At 34.4% G+C, this 8,567-nt stretch overlaps 1 protein-coding gene across 1 annotated transcript in view; it reads left to right on the top strand.

Moving 5' to 3' along the window:
• Positions 1-358: 358 nt before the first annotated feature.
• The window catches only part of LOC106471286 (tripartite motif-containing protein 2-like), a 35,480-nt gene continuing 27,271 nt past the window's right edge, over positions 359-8,567 (top strand). Inside the window, exon 1 of the mRNA XM_013931919.2 lies at positions 359-529. The gene's annotated coding sequence lies outside the window, so the exon portion shown is untranslated. The remainder of the gene's footprint in view (positions 530-8,567) is intronic.

Raw genomic sequence — 8,567 nt, 5'->3', positions numbered from 1 at the left:
AGAAAGAATATAAGTATATATAGATAGTATTTTCTGTTTCTGTGTTTATGCGTATACTTCCTTCATAAGTATATATAGATAGTGTTTTCTGTTTCTGTGTTTATAAGTATACTTCCTTCATTTTTTATTTGGTTCCTTCAACTATATAACAAGTACTGTCCAAACCTTGGCATGTCGCTTTAAACATCTGGAATCGTGTCAAAAGTGGGTCACGGAACGACTCGCGCAACTCATAATCTTCTATGAGTCGTATAGGTGACGTCAATGTCGTGACTACGCAGTCGCTGTTTAAAGCGTTCTGCTGCTACTAATCTCTTTCAGTTGTGTTAGAATAGTGTAATGAAAGTGGTGCGTCTGGAAGAGTGGTTCATTACTACATCGAACTTACAACGATAATAAAATGTACGTACAGCTGGTCGACCACATCAACCTTAGCCTTACTAATGATACCTTTGTAAACCTTCATGTTGGCACGACCCGTTTTCTGACTCAACACGTGAAGAAAACGTAATAATCTGCAGTTCACACGGTAAGTCAGTGTCTTAGAATCAATACGAATAGGTAGATGGATGAATTGTTCTCATACATTTTCAATAGCAACATACTTGTGAAATACTTTATTGTTATTGCACTGAAAACTTTAATTTTCTAAAATTATCATTTAACCACTAAGCTTGTTACAGGCTGTTGATGAACGAAGACTTCTTTCAACAGTTTTTCAAATTTCTTCACTGATCGATGCAAACTTGTCAAATAATCAGTAAACACATGAAATGGATTAAATATATCAACGCCTTGGAGAAAGAAATATTTAGCTTTAGGCATCTAAAGCCTTTCTCCGGAAATATTTGTTAAAACCTCAACATTTTTTTTTATGGAGTCGAAGCATATATAGTTTTAACTTCATTGAAGGGTTAAATTCCTCGAGTTTTTGTAGTGTTGCCAACTGTTTAATTCCTTGAAAGTTACTATAATTTTCTTGAGAAAACTGCCGTGAATTTGGTATGATAAATGTTACAACAATTTGTTAAAGGTCCTTAATGCAGGTAGTTGGTGTAAACCCTAAGTAGGGTATTTGAATTTTCAATATTCTTTGTTTGTCTTTTACTATGGTCCTTGGCTTCTCGTGTGGATTATGGCATTTGTTATCATACAAAAGATAATGTGGTTAAAAGTCATTCATGATATTTAACCCCCCATCGACTCACTGTATTCATGTTAAGAGTAAGGTCGATTCACGTGGCACCGTGGTGGTCCAATTATAAAATAGTTATTAACAGTTAGAAAAGTAACAAATCACGATGTCAGTGAGTCATTTAGTGAATTACTCGTGCAAGGCAACCTACTGTACTCGTATACTACTTTGTATAAAATCCCTATTTAAATTAATGCGATTTTAATGAATAATAGTATGCATGTAGCACAAATGCTGAAACATGCTGTTTCACACAGTTATTTGGGAAAATGGAAATATTGTACTTCACAATTACTGTCAATGAATTGAAATATGGATTTAGTTTATAATGAAGGAATAACTTTATTGAAAGGGAATTCTATATTAATTCTCACTCGTGATTTTTTGTTCTTGTTGTTTTCCAGCGAACTCGTCCCACATTTTTAGAACTAGTAAGAAAAAACCTTGGCAGGCGAATTCGGGGTGGCTTGAGGGGGACTTTTCTTCATAGCATAGCCTCCCTTCCTACTAAGGGGGACTAAAACGTGCCCGATGGACACTCGGGTACGGTGGAGGTTTAGGAGTAGGTTTGCAGGGTCGCTGAACTCGAATCTGGCATCACATTTTGTGTTCCTGTCCCTCTTAGGATCACTAGAGTGCTATTTTTGAAACTGTGTTTATACGTATAACCCCAAGCATAAATTAGAAGGGTCAAAGTTGGTACTCGTGCACAGGTACTACAGGTGGATGTCATAACGGGGTATTTTTCGAGTAATTGGGAATAATGGAGGTATTTGATCGGTACGTTTGTGTCTCTGTGAATCATGAGGGGGGAGCCTTTGAACCCCGCAACGGAATGCAGAAATTTCATGCTAGTCCTAATAAATGTGAGAAACTGAAATGAGCGAAAACTTTGGGCGGCTTCATACCACCTGCTGTAGCTCTTTTTTTTGGCACGGTCCTGTAAAAGTGTTCATTCAGATCGAAAATGTTCTTTATGGTCACATATGAATGCTTCTGGATTATAACTAAGCAAAAAGCTGTACCAGCATAACACATGCACGCGCATATATATAATATATATAATACATATACATAGGTGGACCGAACTGGTTGTTTATCATTTTATACCACGTGTCTTATGTATACTCAATTTAATAATTATGGTAAACTCTCATTATCCTAACGAGCACAATGTGCGAACTGCATTTATTTTAAACTGTCAATGGGTTGGAATGTATTTCAATATAACTAACAGCAGTTGTGTGTGACGTTTTTTGTGAAGTTTTGTGATAATAAGGGGAAAACATTAGTCGCATTCTTTGCTTTATAATATCGTATCATAAAGGAAATGGTAAACTATTTTCAAATACTATTTAAGAGAGAAGCTATGTATATATGATTATATATATATACAGTATTATATATAGCTGACATCTGCGTTGATTTTCGATTATCTTAACCCAAAATGATTCTTTGATTAAACTGTGTCTGATTTACTTCATATCGACCATACTATTGCAAATTATAGATACAGCTAATGAGGCGTCATGAATCTGTGTAAATTTATTTGAAATTCTAAGATAGCAGAGCAAACTTAAAATGATGTCGTGAAGGGGAAAATAGAACTAAAGCCCACAGCTATCATACATAATTATAAAATACCATCCGCCTAAAAAGTGAAAAATAATCTACTTCCAAAATCATCATTAAGATTTATTTCACCCTTTCATTTTTTTATATACTAAGACATATTGGGACGACATGCATATATATTCAAATAGCTAGGTAAATTGCACCTCGTTACTTCTATTTCCACTACTATTTAAGACCTATTGGGACGACATGCATATATATTTAAATATCCAGATAAATTGCACCTCGTTACTTCTATTTCCACTACTGTTTAAGACCTATTGGGACGACATGCATATATATTTAAATATCCAGATAAATTGCACCTCGTTACTCTTATTTCCACTACTGTTTAAGACCGATTGGGACGACATGCATATATATTTAAATATCTAGATAAATTGCACCTCGTTACTCCTATTTCCACGACTGTTGATTCTTGACTGAACAAAACGTACACCGTCAACTCGTAGAATTTGCTACACATCTGCATGCCTTTCAAAGTTTGAGCACGTTACTAAAATTAACACCTCTCTAGCCATGTAATATTTACATTACAAATGGAACCACACCTGAAGTTTCACGAAAAACCACACTACCTAACGTGGCTATGTTGATCACTTCACCTAAACTGTACATTTTATGAATATCAGATCACATCCAAATCACATAATAATGGTAATGATAATTTTTAAAATAGATTATTTTTATTGTTGATAAGAACAAACAAAAGAAAAAAGCATAAACCAGTCAAAAGATTAACAAGTGTTAATTGGTTAATTAATTGCGTACCACCACTATAGGAAAAACGAAGCATGCATGACTAACGAGCGTGCGTGGTTCATATCTTGTGGATAAAACCGCTTGATCTTAAACTAGTCAAGGAAGCGATTCGTTCATTTTTGTAACAACTTTCTAAGGAATATTATCTATAATTGGCTGAAAATTGCTACTTGTTTGTTTGTACACGTATTTCGCCGAGTTCCTGTTCATGCTTGAACTGTAATGGTTAGAATTGTGTAGTCAGTAGAACTATGTAGAAATGTTATTACTGAGTTGGTGAGAGAGTAAAGAAAAAGTTTTAACCCCCAAAGTTGTATACCTTTGTCTGGAAAGTTCTTGGCTAAACAAAATAGAAGCAGACTTTCTTTTTGGTCTAACGTTGCTAGAAACAGTAGAGGAAGTATAAAGACGTGTTAACCTCCAACAAACCTTCTCTGATAATTCCCATGTAATTTTCTACCTGAAAGCTGTTCATATCTAAAGTCAACTCTCTAATCTTTAATGGTGCATTCATACGGAAATTTCTGATAGAAATATTTTTATGTCAGTTTGCGTATAATTAAACCTGTAGTGAAAGAAAAGCCCCCCCCCCAATAGCTTAGCGGTAAGCCAGTGGGCTTATAACGCTAAAACTCGAGTTTAGATAATCGCGGTGAGCATAGCACAAATAGCCCATTGTATAGCTTTATGCTTTTCAACAGACAAAGTAACAAAAACTACACAGCTAACCTGGACCTAATTAATTACACGATTTTTTCCAAAAGTATTGGGCCACCATACCTTAAGATATGAGCTGTCAAGCATCACTACTGGGGTCCCTATTTTAATACAAAGTGGGCCCACTTTTAGAGTTAAACACAGATTATCTCTTCGTTACTCTTTTAAATAGCATTGGTTACCAACCATTGGTACACATCAGTATATATTAATTACTCAAATCATTTGACACGGACACCGATTAGTTCAACAGAGATGTCAAAAATACGTTACATAAACATGGGCTTTGTAGTTTGACTTTATAGTTAATCTTGCCACATCTTATATCTCGACAGCCAATACACGAAGTGGCTCATTTTGATATATTTTTTCAAATGTTTATCTTTTTACTTTCCAATGTGGAAGAGATTCGTTGCTATTAAAATCTATTCGTTTCCATAGCAGGCTGAACTCTTTGTGAGTTGTACTTGTTAATCTCCTGATAATTTTATTTACTCAGTGTGAAATCTGAAACAGAGGGAGAAAGTAAAACTTTCTGAAATTGTATATGTTACACTTACGTTATTACAATCAATGACTGTAAAAGTCAACAAATTATGAGTGATTTGTTTTCGAAGAAATTATGGCTTTATTAACAGGCTCAAAGCATTATCTCCTATTTCTGTTTAGCTGAACTGATGCATCTAATGACTAAGCAGAGAAATGTTCTCGATTTATGGTAACGATGCAAGGAAGATTTCTTATGCCTTGCAGTCCTTCCTTTCACTACAAATGGTGTTCTGTGTGATTGTACTGGCTATGGACTTTTGCTTTTGTTCTGCACCACAATGTCAAATGTAGGAAGCTTTTGTGCAATGCACTGAAGTTAATGTTGACCCCTTTCTCTTTACATACTCTCCAAATCCATTAACTCTGAGGAGGCGCCGATTTCTGATGAACCGCTTGAGCAGCCCCAAGATATACAACTCCACTGGAGATGCCTGCGAATGGCAGAGCATGAATTACCATTTGTACTTATATATTGTGGTAGAACTGACATGTTTACTTGGACGTGTGATTAGATGTTCTGTTTTAATGAAACCATGAAACCATACTTTATTGGCATCCAATCCATATGAAGGTGGTATTTCTTGTGATATAGTGGTGTCAGCCCATTAGCATGATAATGTGTAAAATTTACCTCAGTATTTTCCTCGACTCTTTGGATGTTTAACTTACCATTACAGCTATAACCTGCAACCACCATAAATGTATTGGACAAAATTTGTTGCATGGTCTGGTACATTTTGGAAATCTTGTATTACTGACAGGACGATAATAAATTGTCCAGACTTTTGCAAGCACTTAAGAATAAGTGTGCTTTGCTCAAAGGGACACCACGCTTCCATTTGTTACATGCAAGATACCTTTCGTAGAACTTTCGATAGTTATACTTCTGTTTAGCTTTGTGCTTTGGAAGAGGATTGTGAACACGGTTCTTGTATCACTTCTGTGGCCCTAAATCTGTGTGAATTATTTTCTTTTACAGTTCTGAGAGAGGTAAGTTCTTACTCTAGCTGAAATGTACTGCTAAGTTCACTATCTCTGGTGTGCTACCTAGTAACAAATCACATAGTATCTATTTTTTGCATAGTGGAATCACAGCCTCTATTATTTTTCTAATACGGTTCAACATTAAACATCTCTTTCTTCGAAATGTCAAGGTATATCATCGCTGAATAGAAGAAGTTTGCGTCGGAATGTCCTGTAATATAACCCTCCCAGAGGGGGTCAATTTTAGAAGATAAATGTACTTACAAATCACCAAATTTTCACTGAATTACAAGTGAGCTAGAGCGTTTAATATGTATAGTTACAAGTCACGAAGATGTTTATGGGTAAAGTGATTAGAAATGCTTATTGTTAAAACATATAGATCTCGAAAATCATCTGTAAGAATAAAGAGATGGTGATTACGAAGCCTGATAAAGGTAACAAAGTAGTCATTATAGATAAGGAAGACTATACCAACAAGGTTGAAGAAATTATTAAGGACAAAAATAAATTCAAAATCCTTAAAAAAGATCTCACCAAAACCAGAGAAAATAAGTTGATTAGATACTTATTAAAACTGAAAAAAGAAAACATCATAGCAGAAGATATTTATAAAGAAATAAGACCAAATGGTTCGCATGCGGGTATATTCTATGGATTGCCAAAAATTCATAAAGACAGTTGTGTCTAACATTGGTTGCTGTAATCACAAATTAGCAACATTTTTAAGTAAAGGTTTAAAATAATTTATTAATAATAAATATACTGTGAAAGATAGCTTTGAATTTGTAGACAATATTAAGGATTTGAAATTTGATAAGGATGTAGTAATTACAAGTTTTGATGTAGAATCATTATTTACTAACATACCATTAGATGAAATCATTAAGATATGTAAAACTTTATTATATGAGAAAGGGGTGTAGTTTTATGGGAATAACGAAAGAGATATTCCATGAATTAATGGGTATAGCTCCAAAAGGCCCGGCATGGCCAGGTGGTTAGGGCACTCGACTCGTAATCTGCGGGTCGCGGGTTCGAATCCCCGTCACACCGAAACATGCTCACCCGGTGTCCGGACAAGAATTTGGTGGTGTGAGAAACACCATGCGAAACTATTAAGCTACAAAAGAATCACATTTTTTGTTTAATGGTAAGGTTTATGATCAGAAAGGTGGAGTTAGTATGAGTTATTGTTTGGCCCCCATATTGGCTAATGTATTTATGTGTTTTAAGAAAAAGAAATGGATATATAAATGTTCCAAGGAAATTAAACCGATAGTGTATAAATGATATGCGGACGACACATTTACGGTATTTGAAAGTGAAGAACAAGTAGATAATGTTTTGAATTATCTGAATAAACAACATAATAATATTAAATTCACGGTAGAAAAAAGAAAGAGATTGCATGCTACCTTTTTTACACACTCTAGTTAAGAAAAATGATGATAAATTTGAACTCGGAATTTATCATAAAACTACATTTTAGGGTTGTACTTTAACTATAATAATTTTATGCCTAATAACTTTAAAGAGAATCTAATTAGAATTCTCGTATATCAAGCTCATAAACTATGTAATAATATTGAACTTTTTTTTTAAAATGAAGTGGAAAACATCAAAAGTTACTTGTATTTGAATGACTTCCCAATAAACGTTTTAACAAGAGTTATCAACGATTATATCAACAAATCGGCCACCCCCTAAGGAAGAGGAATATAATGTTCCAAAAAAGATTGTGTATATGACACTACCATTTACTGGAACACGTGCTTTGAAAATCAAGAAAAATATAAAGAACTTCCTTTGTAATGTGTACCACAAGTTGATTTACGTGTGGTACTTAACCCAGTGTACAGAATAAGAAAGTATTTTGTATTCAAAGATAGAATTTGCAAAGCGGACCGATCACATGTCATCTACAGATATCAGTACTCTGTTCGTAATAGTGCGTATATAGAGTCGACGGTGAGGAGGCTTAGTGATCGAGTTAAAGAATATAGTGTGCCAAGATATGCAGAACTCTCAAACATTTTCCGACATAAAGAAGAATGAGTGAATGTAAATGTAGAAATTGAAGAGTTCCAAATTATCGGAAAGGCTGAAAATGATCAGTGGCTAAGATCAAAAGAAACATTTGCCACAAAGAACTTAGCACCGGTGAGCTGATGTTAAAAGTGTGATAAGAGAGAAAAAAATCACCTGAACAGTTTTAACCAAGATTTCTTAATAGGTTACATTGGCTTTGTGTTAATACTATAATTTATATTGTGTTAGTTATATGCCTTAAAAACCTTTCCTGCTACTTTTGTTAACTAGTAATAGTTAATTTATTACTATAAAAAATAGTTTTTATTTGTATCTTAAAGAAAGCTTTATCTTTTTTTTTGTTGTTGTTGTTTTTGTCATACATCGTCTACTCAATGAAACAAACATTAATGGCAGTCGGTTAAATAGTTATATCACCACCCATTAGTTATACATATATTACTTTGTTTAGAGAGTTAATGTACATGAATAGGCTTTCGTTTCTGAATAGTACATTAATTCCTCAAAAGGGGGCCGAAGGCTTCCTGGAAGGGTCGCTTGTTTTGTATTGTCTGTCTGTCAGTCAGTCAGTAGACACTAAAATGTCGTGACGTCAGTGAAACGTGCGCATGTCATGAATTACAAAAAGAGCTATGCACTCTGTAGGCTATAACACAGCACGACATATGAAGTT

This window comes from Limulus polyphemus, unplaced genomic scaffold (genome assembly GCF_000517525.1).
Source record: "Limulus polyphemus unplaced genomic scaffold, Limulus_polyphemus-2.1.2 Scaffold4, whole genome shotgun sequence".
Lineage (NCBI taxonomy): Eukaryota > Metazoa > Arthropoda > Merostomata > Xiphosura > Limulidae > Limulus > Limulus polyphemus.
The sequence above is the reverse complement of the archived record's forward strand: the minus strand, read 5'-3'. Positions and strand labels throughout refer to the sequence as shown.